Source organism: Chlamydotis macqueenii, chromosome 1, assembly GCF_036417535.1.
Source record: "Chlamydotis macqueenii isolate bChlMac1 chromosome 1, bChlMac1.mat, whole genome shotgun sequence".
Lineage (NCBI taxonomy): Eukaryota > Metazoa > Chordata > Aves > Otidiformes > Otididae > Chlamydotis > Chlamydotis macqueenii.
Genome location: NC_141556.1, coordinates 7509699 through 7519515, shown reverse-complemented (window position 1 = coordinate 7519515; position 9817 = coordinate 7509699). Strand labels below are relative to the sequence as shown.

Here is a 9817-nt window from a genome sequence, read left to right as displayed (position 1 = left end):
GCCTCTCCCCGCTCACCCCCCCTCACAGCGAACCCACGGCAGCTGCGGCCCCGGCTCAGCTGACTGCCCTCCCCCGCCGTCCCCGCCTCCTCCTCCGCCGCCCCGGGGACTTCCCGGCCTTCCGGGCCTCCCGCCCATCATAGGGCGGGCTGCGGGGACCTCCCGCCCCGGGGCCATCGTCCCCTCCCGCCTACGCGGCGTCTCCCTTCCCTCACACCCCGCCCCGCTTCCCGCCGTGAGGAGCCCGAGGCCTGGCAGCCGAGCGGGGACCGAAGCAAAATCTCTCAAGGAGAAGCAAGGTCGTGTGAGAAACGCTGCCTGTCGGGGTGGGGGGGGAAACCGTGGGTCTCCACAGGAGGAGAGGGAAAGGTTTCACACGACGTTTTGGTGTTTAATTGCCACGGGATCAGATCACGTAGGGTTTTGCCACACAATCTGGGGGGAGGGGGTTGCCCCATGATGGCTGTGAAGTGTTGTGGCTGGATGCAATGTTTGGGCAGTCCTTAAATGCCTGGTTCCCGGGGACGGGGTTAGTTTAGGCAGTTCGTCCTCAGAGACTGTCCGTAGCGGGATGCTGGGCGGAAAGTGCCCCACAGTGCCTGTCCTTCGGCCATAGAGCCAGCAAGGATATTTTGGTTCCTTTGTTTTCAATGGGAAAAATGTCATTTTAGCTAAAATGTCAGCTTTCTGTGTGAAAAATCACAATCATTAAAAAATCACATGGCTTGAAAATAAGCTCTTTTGATTTGAAAATGATGCTGTGATATCTCCTAGGAGCTGTGAACCGTCTGCTGTTCAACGAAGTCGCGCCCTTCTCTGGATGGCGTCCCCAGCTGCCCTCCAAGCACCCCAGCATGAGAGAGCAGAGGTGCACGGTGGATGGTGGACGCTGGCAGGGAGCAATCCTTTTACAGCTGAGGAACTTCAGCGTTGAAACTGAGGGTGCAGGTTACAAATCTCCCTAGAAATAAAACCAGCAAACATTTGAGACCACCTGCATGGTAAAGGACAGGTCTGATAGCAGATTTATGCATGCTGAGCCCATAATCCGTGCGCTTTCTGCTTACGCTGCTACAACAAACGGAATCTGGCTCCTTGTAGGTACACTGGGATCTTCTCTGCTTGAGGGAGTGTAATCTCTGAATTACTGTCGTCTCCCGTCCCAGCATCCGTGGCTGGTATGTTAGACAGGAGTGCGTGGAGTTAGAGGGACAATAAAGGTGGCTTCTGTGAGAATGAGGAACAGAAATACTGGCAGCTCATCATGGCTTTTTACTTGAGCTCTGAGCTGAGTTCTTGCAAACTGCAGGACCTTACTGTGCAGCAAAGGCAAAAGAAGAGCCACAAATATGAACTGAGTTTTACTTGTCAGAGGAATTTAAAGAAGCATTTTGCTATTTTGTTACACTTCTAATAGCTCTTTGTTCCCACAGGAATCCCAGATCTGTTTTTAGTACCTAGAATTCGTTTTTGGGAACAGATCTTATTCAGATTCAGACTGGATATAAGGATTTTTTTTAAAAAATGAGGGTGGTGGAACACTGGCACAGGTTGCCCAGAGAGTTGGTGGATGCCCCATCTCTGGAAACATTCAAGGCCAGGCTGGACGGGGCCCTGGGCAACCTGATTTGGTTGGAGGTGTCCCTGCTCAGTGCAGGGGGGTTGGACTGGATGGCCTTTAAAGGTCCCTTCCAACCCTAACCATTTTATGATTCTATCTGATTCTAATTGGAATTAAACATTTTGCTTTTTAAAAGCCGAAGAAAAAATAAAGTCCTTGTAAATAGACAAGGGAGAGAAATAACCAAAGAGGCTTTGTGAAAAATAAAAAAAAAGAGACAATTCAAGTTTTTGACATAAAAGGAAAAAATGCTTCTTTCTAAGGAACATTAAAGTGTTTACACAAAACTCATGTTACACATCAGTGTTGTGGGAATACGAAGGAGAAAAGAATTGTTTGTGCCCACTTATTTTTTTCAGATCTTTTTTTCACCACACTCTCTCATGTGACAAATTTGTTTTGTCCGTTCTGCAGGTCATGGGTAACATGCAGGACCAGAGTGTGTTTGTTCTGCGAAGGAAGGAGACTTCTGTTCTAACTTTCTGGCGAGTGGTCTGTACTGCTGGCCTGTGTTATGAGTAGCTCATCTATCTATGCTGTACTGCACAGAAGATAAATATTTGGAGGTAAGAAGCATAAAAGTGCCTAGCATTCGCCAAGCTACTCCATAACATTTGTTTGTGAAAACAGATATCGATCAGCTCTGCGTCTGCGGGCTCAGATTCAGTCAAGTTACTTAAGAAATTCCCTTGCGGCAGCTGAGCTGTGGAAACAGTCTTTGTGTACAGCCTTACTCCCTCACAAATGTGAGATAATGCAGCTCAGCTTAGTCTGGAATGACGGAGAGTTGTGCTGAATTATCTTCACATCGTCCTGGGCTAACAGCCTGGATACTTTTTTTTGTGGTTGTCCAGGAGCTGAACCCTGAGAATCTAACAAAGCTGGAAAAAAGGCTTGAACTTCAGAAAGCTTAGATACAAAGAACATCTCTCCATGTATATCTCTGGGTATATACACATGGGGCTTATATTTTATCTGTCTGTCTATCTGTCTTACATTATGTGGAGCTCGTGCTGCCTCTGACTCTGTCATGTTGGTGCTGCTCTTCCTGTCTTTCTAGTCTCAGCATTGCCTTCTTGCTTCTGACTGATGCTGTGGTAGCTGCTGGAAACTCCTGATTTTGGCCAAGATCCCAGAGATACTGTACAGACATAGCCCAAAGACTGACTTCTCTTTCAGGGCACTATGAATATACACTGCAGCAGTTGGGATTGCTTCCTTTAAGCAGCTTCCTAAAGAAGCTTTGCTTTATTCTCTCCACAGAGGTATCCACAGGTCTGTGGAAGGATTGCTACCCTTGATTAATACCTGGGCTTCTTGCCAATCTAAGTGCTGGAGCGTTTGCTGTGACTTCAGATTTGCTGATTAAGCTTAATTTCCAATTGACAGGTAATTTGAAAACACTGTACAGATATGTTCTTTGCAGGCTTTGAGCAGATTAAGTGGGGGAGTGGGGATGTTATGAAGTGCATCCAACTTCTGCAGTCAGCAGTACTGTGTGATTAATGTCATCGTAACCTAGAGAGAAGTAAGATAATGCAATGCATTTGTTTCTTCCAACAGTTAAAGGCTACCATGGCCTGGTGGCCAGAGCCAGCTGCTAAAATTTACATTAAACAGTGTCAGGCCTTAGATTATCATGTACAGTAGGACAACTACAAAGAGCCGGTCTGGTCCCGATCGCGGCTGAACTATGACAAGCATGAAAGTCAGATGTCAGATCTGAATATTTATCTGCCGTTAACTGATCGTATGGTATATTCAATCTAGAATCATAAAGGATTTCTCATTATCAGTCCAGTATTGAACCTATTTCTGTTGATATTTTTGTTACTTTCAAAGGGAGAATCATCAAATGCAAAGTCCAGGAAGCCGAGAGATGACAGAAATAAAATAGCAGAAAAAAATGACCCAAGATCATGTTTTAAGTCTGACAGCCCTGTTGTGGGAAGGATGCATGAAGCAAAGGTAGTGCCAAAGAATTTTTCCAATTAATTGCTTTTGGCCCATTCTGCACAATTTAATACAGTGTGGCACGTACCACTTTCCCTCCCACATACAGCCGAATGGATAACTTATTTTACAACTGCAATTATATAACATCCCTGTGCAATGACATAGAAGAGTAAAAATAGTACCTCTAGCACAGCTTTTAGATCTGATTCAGAGCGTGCTGGTATGTAGAAAAATTGTAATGTAACTATTTTCCTTTTCAGCTCTTTCCCTCTTCAAATGAGTTGCAGTTTGATTGTGGCAAGTTGCTGGAATTCCTCACCATCAGCTCTGGTTTCTTTCTTGAAACAAACTCATCACCATTCAAAAATATTGTCTGTCATCTTTTTTTTTTTTTTTAATAAATTTAGTGAGTCTAGCAAGAGCAACAACCACGAAAAGTACTCTGTGCTATTTCCTCTAGGTAGATGGCCCTGTGTTAGGAGCCCTGGTGACAAAGTAGTTTTCTGCCTGTTGGTAGGGTGGTGATTTCGTGATTCTATCTCTGCGGCTCAGAAGAGATGAACTGACTCGTGACTGCAGAATAATTGCCATTGACAGTACTATAGAATCCTTGTTTGGGCTATCTTCTCCTTTCTTGACCACTCAGCAGATACTGATGTCCACTCAAGGAGCAGCTTGACATTTCCCTCAACAGCTGCCATGCCAGCAGGTGCTACTTTTTCTGTCCTTACACCCCTGATAGTAAAGGGAAAGATAAAAATAAAATGGATAAATGTGCAGAAAAGCTAAAAGCCAAACTGACGACTGTCCTTGTTTTCTTTTTCCAATAGATGGCACCAATTCTCTTTCCAGATCATCGTGGGTTGAACAGGTCAGGAGCTCCAGAATACCACAAGTGTTTAAAAACACAGGCATCTTTACCCTTTTCTTTTGCTCCTTCTGAGTGTGAAATTTGGACCAAGAAAGCAGCAGACTGAGAAAATATCTGAAGCCTTTGGAATGTGGCACTGCTGCCAAGTACAGCTATGCCAGGAAAACACAGGCAGATCAACCAGCAAATGTGACTGAGGGCTAGGAGCTGGGGGAGGGAGGTTAACTTTTTTCTAAGGATGGTCAAAAGTAAAAGTGGGACTATTTTAGGGAATTGCTGAGAAGGAACTAGAGAACCATGGAAAGTGGAAAATGAAACATGGAGATTCCAGGTCAGATGGAGAAGTCTTAGACAAGCCAATGAGCAAAGACAGTGCACCTTGTCGAGGGAAAGCAGTGTCTGTCCAGTGCAGCGTGCTCCTCTTGGAAGAAGTGACTCCTCAATATTTCCATGCAGGGGAGATCTACAGTGCTTCTGTAAAGCTGCAAGAGGAAATTAAGCCAGAAAGGGGCTGAGGAAGCCCCTATTTGGAAAGTATTGAGGCAAAAATCTCTTGCAGATAATATTGTTTTCTTAATCCTGAAGTGCACTCAAGTTCAGCGTTAAAAGAGAATGGTGTCTGCAGCTCTGTACCACCATATGGGCCATGGGGAGAGATGCACCAGGCTCCCATCATGCATTGTAACATAAAGGAAACATTGCTTCATGGCTGCAAAGAGATGGTCAATCCAAAAACATTTGGCTGGAAGCATAACATTATTTTAAAAGGCATAACTCTCAACTAAAGCCTGGAAGCAAATTGATTCTTCATAAATTTCACCACTTAAATCCTCTTGAAAATCTCCTTCTAATATTTTTAGTCATACATGCTCCTTTTTTTGTTTTTACCTCAAATGTCTTGCTATGATTTTTGGTTGAAGGGCTCTTTGACTCCACAAGCTGCTTTCCTACTAAGTGTGAAAAAACCCACTTCTGGTGGGTTATGTTTCCCTTTTTACACAATCTGGAGGAGGGAAATATCACTATCATAGTGAATTGAGCTGCACTGGCATTTTTGATAGGATGCAGCAAAGACCATGTCAGGTGTTAGAAACCACTAAGAGAACAATTACAGCCACATTATGGACATTGTGACAGTACAGAGTTTCCCAAAGAGAGACCCTACCTCACACACATGGTAGGAACCAGCTGGGTTTTTTTTTTTCTGGGGCGTCTTCCACCTCTAGAATCTGTGAACCCTCAGCAGTGCTCCAGAGGGCTGTGGTGCCAGCATGGGACTGTGTCATCATCTTGCTCTTGAGATATTGTGGCTTTTACTGAGTGGAAATGAAGCTTGCAAGCACATCTCACAAACTGCAGTATTTCTGTGATCACTTAGGGGGCATTCTGATGTTACAGCCTTGTCTTATCTCTACAATGACTGTAGGAACACCCCCGCGTATCTGGGAATGCACCTTCTGCAAGGAGGCTTGGAGTGCCGTTTGTATAGCCTTTAAGCTGTGTAAGACAGCACTGCCATTGAAAGAAGTGCAGGTGGAGACATACAGATGACCCAACCAGAGTGAACTAGACGAGAGATTTTAACCTGGATCAGTTTTCACCTAAATAGGTTTCCCTTGTGCTGTTTTGCCACATACTCATGCAACTTTGGTGGAACACTGTGAAGAAGTAGCATTTAGACCTGTTGGAGCAAGTTCAGAGGAGGGCCACAGAAATTATCAGAGGGCTAGAATGCCTTTCCTGTGAAGCAAGGCTGAGAGAGCTGGGGTTGTTCAGTCTGGAGAAGAGAAGGCTCTGAGGAGGCCTTATAGAGGCTTTTCAATACGTAAAGGAGGCTTGTAGACAGACAGAGCGAGACTTTTTACCAAGACCTGTAGTGACAGGACAAGGGCAACTGTTTTAAACTGGAAGAGGATAGGTCTAGATTGGACATAAGGAAGAATATTTTTACAATAAGAGTGGTGAGAGGCTGGAACAGGTTGTCCAGAGAAGTTGTGGCTGCCCCATCATGGGAAGTGTTCAAGGCCAGATTTGATGGGGCTTTGAGAAACCTGGTCTAGTGCAAGATGTCCTTGCCCACTGCAGGGGAACTGCACTTAGGTGATCTTCAAAGGTCCCTTCCAACCCAAGCTGTTCTGTGATGACGACAGAGGGGAAGAAGGGCTGATTCTTTCAGCAGCCGCGCTGGTTTATGCCAGCATAAACTCTACATGAAACTACAGTGTGAGAACCTTGAATCCCAAGACAGAGAGAACTTGTGGGATCAAGAAAGGATGTTATTATCACAGGAACTTAGAGCAAGAGGTGTTCAATGGACGTCTGCCCTGCAGACCACAGAGGGCTACCCCAGCTCTCAGTGGTGCCCCAGATCCCAGAGGGATGCCAGCCCCAGCTGCTCAGCACTTCTGTTCTGCCTCTGCGGCACAACAAGGGTAATCTCTGCTCGGTGGCAGATGTGCAGCACTTATCCTCTGCAAAACAGGCCAGGAATCCAGAACACGTCATTGCGCTGTCACTGGGAGAGTGGTGAATACTGGGAAGAATTTGGTTTGCAAGAAAAAGGAGAGGAGGAGAATTTTTCGGAGACTGTTCAAGGAAGTATGCACAGACTTGACATTTTTGGCAGAAAACAGGCTGCTTTTCAGACGGCTGAGGGAGCTCACCACTTCTTAAGTGAAGTTGGTGTTTTGCAAGCCTTAGGACTTGACACTAAGATGTACTGATGCTTGAGTCAACGACAGTGCTGCTGGTGAGCAAAGCCTGGGCAGGACTTAGGGGCTTAGGCTCTAACATTGCCAGGAGCTGAAAAATGACAGGCCCAGAGCTGGTTAAATAGCTGCTTAGGTGCTTCAGTACAAGCATAAATTTAATACCTTAATTTTAATGTCACCTTGAAAGAACTCTTTGATCACAAATTTCCTCTTCTGAAGCAGCAGGGTTTTATTTATTTATTACGATTTCAAGCATCTCCACAAAAGTAGAACTGGAGAAAAATGTTAGGCTAATATACCTGGATAATTATGTTCTGACCATCGTCTTGCAGTTTTCTCTCATCCTGGTTTTATCCTTGTCTTTGGGATCTGCTTCCTGGCAGGACACACCTTTGCCTGTATCTGTCCTGAATTTTTGTATCTGTCCTGAATTTCTGTATCTGTCCTGAATTTCCCAATAAAATGACCTCTGTTGTGGTGGGTTCTGCATTGTGGGCACGTCTGTTCAGTTCTGGAAAGAGACACACTGACCTCGTTTCACTCAGACCATGTTGCATTGTTGTTTTTAGGGATTTTTAATATAAATCAGATTTCTCTGAGTTCTCATTTGTCTTCCATTGATTTCTGTAGCTTGTTCAAGCTTCTTAAAATTCTTCTGTAATTTTTGTTTATTAGCCACTCTTTATTAGCAAATTCTTAATTACTTAGTGCTTCTAAAGCTCCTCAGAACATGAAACAATGCTTCTCATTTGTTAACCGTTATTATTACTGCTAATGCTATGAATAAAAAATAGTGTATTTTGCGGAAATACGCTTAATACAGAGTTATTTTATTTAAGTCAAGTGTTTACTGTTACTAAAGTCTTGCTTAGTTAGACGCCTCCTGTCCTTGAGAAGGGAGTTTAATCTAGTTATTGTGACAGCGACTTCTATACTCGTTTGGGCTCTAAAGGGATATCTTGGCTTAGAAAGTTATGGATTTTTATGTCAGTCAATTGCCATGTTTTTCGTCTGCAGAGACTTTGATTTGGGTTTTCAAGCACTGGTGATTAAATTGAAGCACCTGTTACTTGCAAGGCCAGTTGACATTGCGCATCTCCCTCACTTATCTCAGGTATGCATGTGCATGGTGAATTGCCCCCCACGTGGAAATAAATTCTCTTAATTTAGGGTTTGTTTATGACAATGTGGGTGTAATAGTTCTTCCTAACTCTTTCTGTGCAGAGCCTCATGGCATGGCATGGCAAGCTCATTTGCTTTGTTCAGGTGCCCTGGCACCTGAGACTCTACATTGTTGTGTCATGGAACAAATGTCTTCCTCTCCTGGGTTTGCGTGAGGGGTCTGAGCACATAGCCAGGCTGTATAGCTGGATGGGGCTTTCGGGTGGGGTTTCCCTTTCACCTCCAAGCACAGGACTTGGTTTCTGAGCTACCCAGCTCCATGGTTTCCTCACGGAGGGCTGAAGCGCAGTGCTGCAGAGAATTGGCAAAGCACTTCTTGTCCTGGTGCTGTGTGCACTGAGAAAACATAATCTCTCAGTACTTGTAATCTGGAGTTCCCGACTCACTTCAGCTTTTCCAATGAGATAAAAAAAATGGCTTTGGCAACACATGAGTTCCTTACGGCCCAGCCAGGCAGCACAGTAACCATCTGCTTTCTCCACAGAAGGACCTACCTCGGTATTAAAGGGAGAGACATCAGTGCATGCAGAAATCAGGTCCAGACTCCTGATGAGATGCAGACTGATACCCAGATTGCTGCATCCTGTTTCCGCCTGTCAACTCTGCTGGGGGTGATTCTGACTGCATTTCTCTAGGGACAGCCTGTGGATGTCCCCAGTGGCAAGTGATCCCTCTCAGATATCTCCTACTTAATATATTGTCTGTCTTTTGCCTTGAGGTGCCTTAAGCAGCATCGTAACTGTCAAATCCAGAGGGCTGTTTGAAGGGCATCCGCTTCTGTGCAGTTCAGTATCTCACAAGTGCGACGTGAGAACCACAGAATGCCGGAATACAGGATAGAGGCATTTCTTGCCCTCTGCCAGCCTTTCTGACTCCCTCTACAACTTTGATGTTGTCTTTTCAGCCAGGACCTGATCCAGGTGGGGTTAATGGCTGGAGGCTCTGTAACCAGACATCCTCGGCCTCTCCACGGGAGCCAGACTGCACTTCCCAAACCAGGCAGCATTAACGGCAAGCCGGGGAGAGGATGGATACTGCAGACAGCCACCACTCTAAATCCTTGCTGCTTTCAAAAGCAAGAGCCAGCCAAGAAACAAAGCAGAGGAGGGAGCAGACTTTATAATTAGGTTTACAAGTTGATCAATTATGATCATAGCTGCAATAAACTAGTTACAGAGATGAGAACAAGATGATGTTATAGAAAGCCTGCTGTAAAAAATATGTTTCTAGACATGCTGAGTTCTGCAGGGACAGAGGAACAACCTATTAAAAGATCTTGTTAACCCATAGGTTGTAACCTCAAAGCTGATGCTTGCTTTATACGTGTTTTATTTTTTCCCCCTTCTTCACTTACTTATTCTCCTGCTTTCTTGTCTAAAGAAATACTGTTTTCTTTGGGTAGATTATTGGAGAATATTGTGAACAGGCAGTAAACACATGTGGTCACTTCTGTTTGCTAAGCTCCCCCAAGGTAAA

The 9817-nt window shown here is 44.8% G+C and overlaps 1 long non-coding RNA gene across 3 annotated transcripts; it reads left to right on the top strand.

Moving 5' to 3' along the window:
* The first annotated feature begins 22 nt into the window (after positions 1-22).
* On the top strand, positions 23-7569 carry LOC147601967 (uncharacterized). Of its 3 annotated transcripts, none has more exons than XR_015258214.1 (7): positions 23-299; positions 775-1001; positions 2036-2106; positions 2885-3010; positions 3464-3589; positions 4408-5727; positions 6779-7569. It is a non-coding gene; the product is annotated as an uncharacterized LOC147601967 (long non-coding RNA). The 3 variants fall into 3 exon arrangements; XR_015258215.1 differs by having other exon boundaries at positions 2036-2187; XR_015258217.1 differs by lacking the exons at positions 4408-5727; positions 6779-7569 and adding an exon at positions 3838-4358.
* The last annotated feature ends 2248 nt before the right edge of the window (positions 7570-9817 follow it).